Genomic DNA, 13,164 nt, shown 5'->3' on the forward strand with positions numbered 1-13,164 from the left:
GCTATATCTGTGTAATCATTTCATGCTATTAAATTGATGTCTGTACTAAAACAAAATGTCAAAGCAGGTAATATTGACAAAAATTATTCATAGTCGAAAGTGTAGTCTGGAAAAGCACAGCAGGGTAGGCAGCATCCGAGGAGCAGGAGAATCGATATTTCGGGCATAAGCCCCTCATCAGAAATGAGGCTTGTGGATCGGGCTGGGAGATAAATGGGAGGGGGTGAGGTGTGGGGGAAGGTAGCTGAGAAAGCGATAGGTGGATAAAGGTGACGGAGAAGGTGATAAGTCAGAGGGGGGAGCAACGGATGGGTCTGGAGGGGTGGTGCCGAGTTGAAGGATTGGGACTGGGATAATGTTGTGGAGGGGGGGAATAAGGAAGCTGTTGAAAACCGCACTTATCCTGTGTGGTTGCAGGGTCCCTGGGAGGGGAAGTTGAAGTGTTCAGCCATAGAGCTGTTGGGTTAGTGTGCGCGGATGTCCCAGAGATGTTCTCTGAAACGATCCGCAAGAAGGCATCCTGTTTCCCTGATGTAGAGGAGACCACACTGGGTGCAACAGATGCCGTAGATGACATTGGTAGAGGTATAGGTAAATTTCTGATGAATGTGGAAGGAATTTACGTCGATTCTCCTACTCTTCGGATGCTGCCTGACCTGCTGTGCTTTTCCAGAACTACACTCTTGACTCTGAGCTCCAGCATCTGCAGTCCTCACTTTCTCCTAAACAATTATTCATAGAACAACAAAAGATTTCACAGATTAAGCAAATTCAAATAATGGACACTGAGTTAAAAAGCTAAAAGCTGAGACTTAGGCTGAATGTTGAAACAGAAGAAGAATGTGGAGGACGGAAATGCAGAGCAAGGGGTTTAGAGATCTGAGCACAACAAGAGATGGCCAGAACTGTTGGCTAGAGGGTGATGAGCTGCAGAAGATTGCATAATTAGGAAGAAGGTTGCCATGGAAACATTTAAACATGAAAATGGGAACATTATGTTAGAGATGCAGAGAAACATAGAAGATAGGAATAGGAGTAAGCTATTGACCCGTCATGCCTGCTCTGCCATTCAGTGTGATCATTGCTGATCACGAAGCTCAATTCCTAATTGTATCATTCCCCCAAAACCGTTTAGCCACAACAGCTATATCTACTTCATTATTGAAAACAGAATGTTGATGTCTATGTAGGTCAGCAAGGTCAAAGGTGGAGAGGATTTGTTGGAGAATATGAAACTGGCAAATTTCCATGTGAGCTCAAATTTAAGGAGATTGATGGCTGGTCAGGTGAGAAATGGAATAAACAAGTCTAGAAGAGCCTTGAATGAGGTTTTCAGCAGCAGATGAGTTCAGGTTGCAGTTAGACTGAACAATGTTAAAAGGGAAAAACATGTGGTATGAGATTAAACCAGCTAGAAAGTCAGACCAACACATTATTGCAGAACAGTCCCCAAGGCAGAAGTAAGGGATTCCTTGGATAGACGAAGTCCTCAAAAATCACAGGTTAGAGATTCCAGCTAGTTTTTGCATGACAAACAGGAGAGATGACAAAGAAAGTCAAGTGACATTGATAGATCACTATATGGTATAAAAAAGTATACTGGACAACAAGGTGGGGCTCTTGTGGCAGTGCCCTAGCTCTGGTCCAGAAAGCTTGGATTCAAATCCTATCTACTCCAGAAGTGTATAACAACAACTCTGAACAGGCTGATTAGAAAATATATAAACTGATGAACAAAAGACAAATTAAATGGGTTAGAGCAAGAGTAAAAGTTCAGGAATCAAAGTGTTTGCTCAGCACAGTTAGAGAAAGACAGCAAAGTACTGATATACGAAACAAAGACTTCACAGCTTTGAACTATGGAGAAATGAAGTAGAAAATTAAGCAAAAACAGATGAGTGAACAATATTCAGCCTTGGAAAGGGCTGAAACGGAAGCAAGTTGATGTTAATTTGACCACTGAGGCTATGGTGAAAATAATCAATACTGATGTATGTATAATTTGAACCTAGACACTGGAAATCAACTTCATGATATTTAAAGCTCCATCCTGCAGGCTGGTTCATGTTAGCAATGTGATACATGGCATTTTCATACTTTACAATTTATTTTAAAAAATCCAAGTCCTTGCATTCATTTAGAAAGAATTAAAGTCTCTGGTACCAGACTGTTCAACATATTATAGAGTCATAGTGATGCACAACCCAGACACAGACCCTTTGGTCCAACTGATCCTTGCCGTCCACATATCCTAAATTAATCTAGTCCCATTTGCCAGCATTTGGCCCATATCCCACTAAACTCTTCCTATTCATATACCCATCCAGATACCTTTTAAATGTTGTAATTGTACCAGCCTCTACCACTTCTTCTGGCAGCTCATTCCATCCATGCACTACCCTCTGCATGAAAAAGTTGCCCCTTAGGTCCCTTTTATATCTTTCCTCTCTCACCCTAAATTTATGCCCTTTAGTTTTGGACTTCCCCACCCCAGGGAAAAGACATTATCTGTTTACCCTACCCATTTTTGGACCCTATAAATCTGAAAGCATATGCTCTGGTTCAATCTAAGACAGCAGCTGGGAAAAGGAATAAAAATATAAAGCGATAATGTGGAATTTGTGACAGGATTGGAGATAATAGTTTTGGATTCCAAAACTATAACCAGCCTTTTGGGAATTTATTTGTTTCTTTCTTGTTTGGTTCTGCTAAATCATTCACCATTAATACAGTGGTAACTGCACAGGGTTTCTGCCTATGCAGCATCCCAAGTGTTCATTGGTAACATACTGTGGCTGCTTGAGGTAAAATTCAGCATATTTTTATATTTTGAAGAAGGGTCACTGGACCCAAGACGTTAATTCTGATTTCACTGCACAGATGCTACCAGACCTGCTGAGTTTTTCAAGCAAGTTCTGATTTTGTTTTTCATTTCCAACAGAAGCAGTTCTTTTGGGTTTTTTTAAAATTCAGCATGTTTTTCCCAATTTGCTGTCTGGAACACAGGAGCAGAAATCGGTCAAACAGCCCTTTGTGATGCATTGCCATTTAATATGATCAAGTTTGAGAATGCATTTCAATTCTTTTCTCCCCACACTATCTCCATATAACTTTCTGACATTGACATTTACGTACTGGTATCTGTCAATGTTTACTTTAAACTTAATCAATGGCTGATTAGCCCTCTATGGTAGGCAGTTCTAGGCAAATTAGTCAGCGCTGTTGAGACATCATAACAGTGGTCAGTCAGGCCCATCTTGCCAAGTTAGTCTGCGGCATGATGGATCTTGGTCAGCACTGGGGGCTTAGCCAATAATGATAAAGGAAGTTATTACAGAGAAGTACATGAGTCCAGGGGAAAGCAGACAACTCAACTCTGGAGACATGCTTCAAGTCTACTGGAATGCAGAGTTAGTGGTGACAGTGATACAAGGTAATTGCAGATTTCACATGCAGCACATCATAATGAAATGAGGGGAAGTGGGGGCTAGAAATTAGGGTTCCAATGTATTACAAAAATTCTGACTTTTACATGGGGAAGATGTAGGACCAACGAGGGCATGGCAATTTCCCACATCAGGGGTTCTGGGAGCAAAACTGGGACATCAATAAGTAAGTAAAGGGACTCAGTAGAAATGGGTAAGGAGGGAAACTGAAAGGACATTGGCAGTACACAACCAGGAACAGAAAAGGTCACATAAAGGGAGATAGTGAGAAAAGATTTCAATCTGACACTTGTACAGTTGAGAACAAAGGTGAGTCAAACAGTCAGGGCAGGCAGGGACAAAGCAGAGAACAAGGTAAGGCTGATAAATTAAACTGCATTTATTTCAAAGCAAGCGGCCTAACAGGGAAGGCAGATGACCTCAGGGAATGGTTAGGAACATGGGACAGGAATATCATAGCAATTACAGAAACATGGCTCAGGGATGGATAGGACTGGGAGCTTAATGTTCCAGGATAGAAATGCTCCAGGAAGGACAGAAAGGGAGGCAAGAGAGGAGGGGGAGAGGCATTTTTGTTAAGGGATAGCATCACAGCTGTACTGAGGGAGGACATACATGGAAGTTATGTGGGTGGAACTGAGAAATAAGAAACGGATGATCACCTATTGGGATTGTATTATAGACCCTCCAATAGTCAGAGGGAAATTGAGAAACAAATTTGTAAGGAGATTTCAATTATCTATAAGAACAATTGGGTGGTTATGGTAGGTGATTTTAAGTTTCCAAACATAGACTGGGATTGCCATAGTGTTAAGGGTTCAGATGGAGAGAAATTTGTTAAGAGCGTACAAGAAAATTTTCTGATTCAGTATGTGGATGTACCTACTAGAGAAGGTGCAAAACTTGACCTACTCTTGGGAAATAAGGCAGGGCAGGTGACTGAGGTATCAGTGGTGTGGTGGTGGTGGTGGGGGGGGGGGGGGGGGGGGGGGGGGTAGTGTTTTGGGGCTAGCCATCATAATTCTATTAGTTTTAAAATAATGATGGAAAGGATACACCAGATCTAGAAGTTGAAGTTCTAATTGGGAGGAAGGACAATTTTGATGATATGAGACAAGAACTTTCAAAAGCTGTTTGGGGACAGATGTTTGCAGGCAAAGGGACGGCTGGAAAATGGGAAGCCTTCACAATGAGATAATGAGAGTCCAGAGAAAGTACATTCCTGTTAGGTGAAAGGAAAGGCTGGTAGGTATAGGGAATGCTGGATGACTAAAGAAATTGAGGTTTTAGTTAAGAAAAAGAAGGAAGCACATGTCAGGTATAGACAGGATAGATCGAGTGAATCCTTAGAAGGGTATAAAGGCAGTGGGAGTATACTTAACAGAGAAATCAGGATGGCAAAAAGAGGACATGAGATAGCTTTGGCAAATAGAGTTATGGAGAAACCAAAGGGTTTTTACAAATACATTAAGGACAAAAGGGTAACCAGGGAGAGAATAGGGCTGCTCAAAGATCAGCAAGGTGGCCTTTGTGTGGCGCCACAGGAGATGGGGGAGATACTAAACGAGTATTTTGCATCAGTATTTACTGTGGAAAAGGACATGGAAGATATAGAATGTAGGGAAATAGATGGTGACATCTTGAAAAATGTCCACGTTACAGAGGAGGAAGTGCTATATGTCTTGAAAAGCAAAGAAGTGGATAAATCCACAGGACCTAGAATTCTGAGGGAAGCTAGGGAAGTGATTACTGGGCCTCTTGCGGAGATATTTGTATCATCGATAGTCACAGGTGAGGTGCCGGAAGACTGGAGGTTGGCTAACGTGGTGCCACGGTTTAAGAAGGGTGGTAAGGACAAGCCAGGGAACTATAGACCAGTGAGTCTGATGTTGGTGGTGGGCGAGTTGTTGGAGGGAATCCTGAGGGACAGGAAGTTCATGTATTTGGAAAGGCAATGACTGGTTAGGGATAGTCAACATGGCTTTATGCATGGGAAATCATGTCTCACAAACTTGATTGAGTTTTTTGAAAAAAGCGGATTGATGAGGGTAGAGCAGTGGACATATCTAAATGGACTTCAGTAAGGCATTCTCATGGAATACAGGGCGAACTAGCCATTTGGATGCAGAACTGGCTCAAAGGTAGAAGATGGAGGGTGGTGGTGGAGGGCTGTTTTTCAGACTGTAGGCCTGTGACCAGTGATTTCCACAAGGGTCGGTGCTGCGTCCACTGCTTTTCATCATTTATATAAATGATTTGGATGGGAGCATAAGAGGTATAGTTAGTAAGTTTGCAGATGACACCAAAACTGGAAGCGAGTAGACAGTCAAGAAGATTATCTCAGATTACAACAGGATCTTGATCAGATGGGCCAATGCGGTAAGAAGTAGCAGGTGGAGTTTAGTTTAGATAAATGTGAGATGCTGCATTTTGGGAAAGCAAATCTTAGCAGAACTCATACACTTAATGGTAAGGTCCTAGGGAGTGTTGCTAAACAAGGAGACCTTGCAGTGCAGGTTCATAGCTCCTTGAAAGTGGAGTTGCAGGTAGATAGGATAGTGAAGAAGGCTTTTGGTATGCTTTCCTTTATTGGTCAGAGTATCGAGTATAGGAGTTGGGAGGTCATGTTGCAGCTGTACAGGACATTGGTTAGGCCACTGTTGGAATATTACATGCAATTCTGGTCTCCATCCTATCGGAAAGGTGTTGTGAAACTTGAAAGGGTTCAGAAAAGATTTAGAAGGATTTTGCCAGGGTTGGTGGATTTGAGCTATAGAGACAGGTTGAATAGGCTGAGGCTTTTTACCCTGGAGCGTCGGAGGCTGACGGGTGACTTTGTAGAGGTTTACAAAATCATGAGGGGTATGGATAGGGGAAAGATATAAAAGAGATCGAAGGGGCAACCTTTTCACACAGAGGGTGGTACGTGTATGCAATGAGCTGCCAGAGGAAGTAGTGGAGCTGGTACAATTGCAACATTTAAAAGGCACCTGGATGGGTATATGAATAGGAAGGGTTTGGAGGGATAAGGGCCGGGTGCTGGCAGGTGGGACTAGATTGGGTTGGGATATCTGGTCGGACGAGTTGAATCGAAGGGTCTGTTTCCGTTTTGTACATCTCTATGACTCTATAAATGGAGAGATGGTATAAAACAAAGACTACTATTCAATATTGCTAAGTTTGCAAATTACACAAAGATAGGTGGAGGGATAGGTAGTGTTGAAGTGGGGAGGGTGCAGAAGGACTTGGACAAAGCTAGGAGAAAGTGGCAGCCGGAATAAAATGTGAGAAAGAGAGAGGTTGGGTAGGAAGATCAGAGCATAGATTATTTTCTAAATAGGGAAAGGCTTCAGAAAACTGATACAAAAAGGAACTTGGGAGGCTTAGTTCAGGATTCTCTTCAGGTTAACATGTAGATTCAGCTGGCAATTAGGAAGGCAAATGGAATGTTAGCATTCATTTCAATAGGGCTAGAAAACAAAAGCAGAAATGTTCTGCTGAGGTGGTATAAGGCTCTGGTCAGACTGCATTTGGAATATTGAGAGCAGTTCTGGGCCCCATATCTAAGGCAGGATGTGATGGCATTAAAGGGGGTCCAGAGGAGGTTTACAAGAATGATGTCTGGGATGAGGAGCAGTTGAGGATTCTACGTCTGTACTGGATGACATTTAGAAGCATGAAGGAAGATCTGATGGAAACTTTGAGTACAGTGAGGCCTGAGAATAGTGGATGTGGAGATGTTTCCACTAGTAGAAGAGACTGGGACCCAAGGGTACAATCTCAGAGAGTGAAGGGACAATGCTTTAGAACTAAAATGAGGAGGAATTTATTCGGCTAGAGGGTGGTGAATCTGTGGGACTCAATGCTGCAGAAGGCTGTGGAGGCTAAGTCATTGACTGTATTTAAAACAGAGAAAGATATGATTGACAAGGGGAACAAGGGTGACAGGGAGAAGGTGGAATGGGGTTAAGAAATGTGTCAGCTCTGATCAAATGATAGAGTAGATTCAATGGGCAGAATGGCCTGATTCTGCTCCTTTATCTTAGAAAAGTATGCAGGAGCAGTAAGACCTGGGTGTATGTGTATATAAGTCATGAACTGTGGGAGGATAGGTGGAGAGAGAAGCTAGGTGAGCATACAGTATTTTAGGCTTCATTAATAGTGATACAGAATGCAAGAATAGGGAGGTTATGCTGAATATGTTCAGGACATTACTTAGACCTCAGCTTTTGGGATGTCATGTCACTGGATGGCTTCATTCCTGATGAAGGGCTTTTGCCCGAAATGTCGATTTTCCTGCTCCTCGGATGCTGCCTGATCTACTGTACGTTTCCAGCACACTCTAATCTAGACTCTGATTTCCAGCATCTGCAATCCTCACTTTTGGCCAGCACTTATTGCCTATCCCTAGGTGCCCTTCAGAAGGTGGTGAGCTGCTGCAGTCCACATGCTGTAGGTTGACCTATAGGGAGGGAATTCCAGGATTTTGGCCCTGCAACAGTTAAGGAACTGTAATATATTTCCAAGTCAGGACAATGAATAGCTTGGAGTGGGAAACTTGCAGATCTTGCTGCCCTTGCCCTTCTAGATGGAAAAGATTGTGGGTTTGGAAGGTGCTGTCTAAGCAGCCTTGCTAAAGATCAGTAGTAGATATTAGACACAGTTACTCCTGATTGTCAGTTGGGGAGTGACTAGATATGGAGGATGTGGTGCTTATCAAGCAGCCTGCTTTATCTGAATGGTGTCAAGCTTTATGAAAGCTACTGGAGCTGCCCTCATCGAAGCAAACAGGGAGTATTCCACAAACGTCTGACTGTACATCATGGACAGGCTTTGGGGAGTCAGGAAGGGAGTTACTAGCTACAGGATTCCTAGCATCTGATCTACTGTTGTATCACTGCACTTATATGGCTAATCCAGTTGAATTCCTGGTCAATGTTAATCCCAGGATGTTGATAGTGGGGGATTCAGTGATGAAAATGTGTTGCTGGAAAAGCGCAGCAGGTCAGGCAGCATCCAAGGAACAGGAGATTCGATGTTTCGGGCATGAGCCCTTCTTCAGGAATTAGGAAAGTGTGTCCAGCAGGCTAAGATAAAAGGTAGGGAGGAGGGACTTGGGGGAGGGGCGATGATGATGCGATAGGTGGAAGGAGGTCAAGGTGAGGGTGATAGGCCGGAGTGGGGTGGGGGCGGAGAGGTCAGGAAGAAGATTGCAGGTTAGGAAGGCGGTGCTGAGTTCGAGGGATTTGACTGAGACAAGGTGGGGGGAGGGGAAATGAGGAAACTGGAGAAATCTGAGTTCATCCCTTGTGGTTGGAGGGTTCCCAGGCGGAAGATGAGGCGCTCTTCCTTCAACCATCGTGTTGTTATGGTCTGGCGATGGAGGAGTCCAAGGACCTGCATGTCCTTGGTGGAGTGGGAGGGGGAGTTGGAGTGGGAGGGGGAAGTTGGAATGTTGAGCCACGGGTTGGTTGGTCCGGGTGTCCCAGAGGTGTTCTCTGAAACGCTCCGCAAGTAGGTGGCCTGTCACCCCAATATAGAGGAGGCCACATCGGGTGCAGCGGATGCAGTAAATGATGTATGTGGAGGTGCAGGTGAATTTGGAAATGGATATGGAAGGATTCTTTGGGACCTTGGAGAGAAGTAAGGGAGGAGGTGTGGGCGCAAGTTTTGCATTTCTTGCGGTTGCAGGGGAAGGTGCCGGGAGTGGAGGTTGGGTTGGTGGGGGGTGTGGACTTGACGAGGGAGTCACGGAGGGATTGGTCTTTTCGGAACGCTGATAGGGGAGGGGAGAGAAATATATCTCTGGTGGTGGGGTCCGTATGGAGGTAGCGGAAATGACGGCAGATGATACGCTGTATATGGAGGTTGGTGGGGTGGTAGGTGAGAACCAGTGGGGTTCTGTCCTGGTGGCGGTTGGAGGGGCGGGGCTCAAGGGCGGAGGAGAGGGAAGTGGAGGAGATGCGGTGGAGGGCATCATCGATCACGTCTGGGGGGAATCTGCGGTCCTTGAAGAAGGTGGCCATCTGGGTTGTACGGTATTGGAACTTGTCCTCCTGGGAGCAAATGCGGCGGAGATGAAGGAATTGGGAATATAGGATGGCGTTTTTACAGGGGGCAGGGTGGGAGGAGGTGTAGTCTAGGTAGCTGTGGGAGTCAGTCGGTTTATAGTAGATGTCCGTGTTGATTCGGTCGCCCGAGATAGAAATGGAAAGGTCCAGAAAGGGGAGGGAGGAGTCTGAGATGGTCCAGGTGAATTTGAGGTCGGGATGGAAGGTGTTGGTAAAGTGAATGAACTGTTCAGCCTCCTCGTGGGAGCACGAGGCAGCGCCGATACAGTTATCGCTGTAGCGGAGGAAAAGGTCAGGGGTGGTACCAGTGTAGTTGCGAAAGATGGACTGTTCCACATATCCTATGAAGAGGCAGGCACAACTGGGGCCCATGGCAACTCCTTTGGTTTGGAGGAAGTGGGAGGATTGGAAAGAGAAGTTGTTCAGGGTGAGGACCAGTTCAGTCAGTCGAAGGAGGGTGTCAGTGGAAGGGTACTGGTTGGAAAGGAAGTAGTGGAGGGCTTTGAGTCCTTGATGGCAACACCATTGAGTATCAAGGGGCAGTGGAGATATTGTCCTTTATTGGAGATGAATCTTACCATACATTTGCATAGAACAAATGTTACTCGTCAATTTACAGCCCAAGCCTGTATTTTGTTAGGGTCTTATTGCATTTGAATATGGATTACATCAGTATGTGAGGAGTCATGAACGATACTGAACATTACGCAATCAATCATCGACCATCACCACTACTTCTGACCTTCTAATGAAGTGAAGACCTTTGATGAAGCAGCTGAGGAACCTCTACAAAGATGTTCTGAAGCGGAGATGACTGACCTCCAATAATCACAACAATTTTCTGATGTGCCAGGAATGACTCCAAACAGAGATCTCCCGATTCTCAATGATTCTAGTTTTGCTAGTGCTCTTTGATGCTATGCTCGGTCAAATGTGATCTTGATATCAAGGGCTGTCACTCTCACCTCTGGAATTTAGCTCTTTTGTCTATGTTTGAAACAAATGAGGTCTGAGCTGAGTTGTGCAAGCACAACCTAAACTGATGTCATTGTGCAGGTTATTGCTGTGTAGATGCTGCTTGATAGCATTGTTGAGAACACCTTCCATCATATTACTGATTGAGAATGGACTGATGAGATAGTAAGGAGCCAAGGTTAAATTTCTCCTGCTTTTTATGTACATGACATACCTGAGCAATTTTCCACATTGTCAGGCTATTGCCAATGTTGTAGCTGTACTGGAACAGTTTGGCACAGGCTGGAGAACAAATCTTCAGCAGAATTGCCAGGATGTTGTTAGGGCTATAGCCTCCCACATTTCCAACTGTTTCTTGATAGTACATGGAGTGAATCGAATTAGCTGAAGACTGCATCTGTGATATTAGGGTCCTCTGGATTCGGCAGTGATGCCTCATCCACTCGCCACTTCATTGCAAATGCTTCAGCCTTACCTTTTACTGAACTGCTGGACTCTCTCATCACTGAGAATTTACTGAGAGTATTTGTGGCATCACATCCTCTAGTGAGTTATTCAATTGTCCACCACCATGCACAATTGGACATGACGGGACCACAGTGTTTACATCTGATCCACTGTTTGTGGTATAATTTATAACTTGCTACTGTCTCACTTGCTATTTATGTTGTTTGGCACAATAATAGTCCTGTTTTGGAGCTGTGCCAGGTTGGTGCCTCATTTTTAAGTATGCCTGATGTTGCTCCCGACATGCCCTCCTGCACACTTTATTGAACCACAGTTGATACTCTGGCGTGATGATAATGTTAGAGTGGGGGCCATGATGTTGCAGATAGTGTTGGAGTATAATTCGGCTGCTGTTCTTGGTGGCTCCGGCCCCTCATAGATTCCCAATCTTGAGTTACTCGATATGTTCAAAGTCTGTCACATTTGGCACGATGAGAGCTCCACACAACATGATGGAAGGTATTATCAAAATGAAGACAGGATTTTGCCTCTACAAGGACTGCGTGGTGGCCACTCTCACCTATAGTCATTGACAATGTATTTGCAGCAGGCAGATTGGAGAGAATGAGGTCAGGTACATTTTTCACTCTTGTTGGTTCTCTCACCACCTGCTACAGATCAAGTCTACGTTTAGGTATGACTTGGCTAGTAATGCTGCTATCAATCAACTCTTGCTTATGGATACAGAAAACTCCTGGCAAGGATACATTCTGCGCCCTTGCAACCCTCTGTGCTTTCTTCAAGTGTTGCTCAACAGAAAGAAGAACAAAGTCATCAACTGAAAGAGGATAGTACAGAGTAACCAGCAGGAGGTTTCCTTGCCTATCTTTGACCTGATGCCATGAGTCAATGTTGAGGACTCTTAGGGCAACTCCTATTGTCTCACCAGCAGTGCTGGCCCTGTCCTAGTTGGACGGGACAAATCCAGAAATGAAGATGATATCTGAGACACTACATAGAAGGTATGACTCCATGAGAATGACTATATCACGTTGACTTGTCTGCAAGACTTTTTCCAATTTTGGCACAAGCTCCGACATGCTAGCAAGTTGTCATTGTTGTTTCTAGTTCCTAGGTTGATGCCAGGCAGTCCGTCTGGTTTCATTTCTTTGCTGAGATTTTGTAGCAATTGTTACAAGTTGAGTGGTTTGCTAGGCCATTTCAGAGGTCAAGTGAGAATCAATCACAATGCTGTGGCTCTGCCGTCACATGTAGGCCAGACCAGATAATGGTGGCGGACATTAGTGAATTTGAAACAAAAACAGAAATTGCTGGATGAACACAACAGGTCTAACAGCATCTATGGGGAGAAAACAGAGTTCTGGAGCTGTAATGAAGGGTCACCAGACTTGAAATATTAACTCTGCTTTCACTCCACGGGTGCTGCCAGACCTGCTGCATTTCTCCAGCAATTTCTGCTTTATTTTTAGATCTCCACAGATCACCTCAGCATCCATAGTTCTCTGATTCATATTAATGAAATAAATGCATTTTTCCAACAAATGAAAGCAGTTTCATGGTCATCATTAGACTGAATTTCCAGATACTAACTGAATTCAAGTTTCAACATCTGCTTTGGCAGGATTCAAATCCTGGTCTGCTGAACACTACCTGAGTTTATGGATGAATAGTCTAACAATAAAATCAGTAGGTCATTGTCTCCCCTAATATACTGTGCACAACTCTGGGAGCCAGAGTTTAGGAAGGATGCAAATGCATTGGAGAGAGTGCAGAAGAGATTGACAAAAATGGTTCCAGAGATAAGAAACTTCAGATCAGAAGGTCAAAATTGGTAATATTTCCCTTAGAGAAGACAAGGTTTAAAGAGTTTTGCTACAAGTTTTCAAAACCATGCAGAATTTGGACAGAGTAGCCAGGAAAAAACTGCTCCCACTTGTGAGTTGAGATGCAAAAGGGCACAGAGTCAGTGTTAGCCAAAAGAAGCCAATGCAAGGTGAGAAAATGTTTTCCAAACAGGGAGTAGCTGGGATCTGGAATGCAGGACCTGCAAATGTAGTGGAGGCAGGTTTAACTGAGACATTTTGGAGAGAATTAGAAATTATTTAAATAGAAATGAATAGAAATGATGTGCAGGATTATGGTGAAAAGGTAGAAGACTGGCGCTAAGTCAAAATGCTTAGAGCTGGTATAGACACAAATATATA

General features: G+C 44.1%; 1 protein-coding gene across 1 annotated transcript in view; it reads right to left on the minus strand.

Annotated features, from left to right (window-relative positions):
• adamtsl2 (ADAMTS-like 2) overlaps nucleotides 1-13,164 on the minus strand; it is a 200,161-nt gene that overhangs the window by 112,707 nt on the left and 74,290 nt on the right. The window lies entirely within an intron of this gene.

This window comes from Hemiscyllium ocellatum, chromosome 21 (assembly GCF_020745735.1).
Source record: "Hemiscyllium ocellatum isolate sHemOce1 chromosome 21, sHemOce1.pat.X.cur, whole genome shotgun sequence".
In the NCBI taxonomy this organism is placed as follows: Eukaryota; Metazoa; Chordata; class Chondrichthyes; order Orectolobiformes; family Hemiscylliidae; genus Hemiscyllium; species Hemiscyllium ocellatum.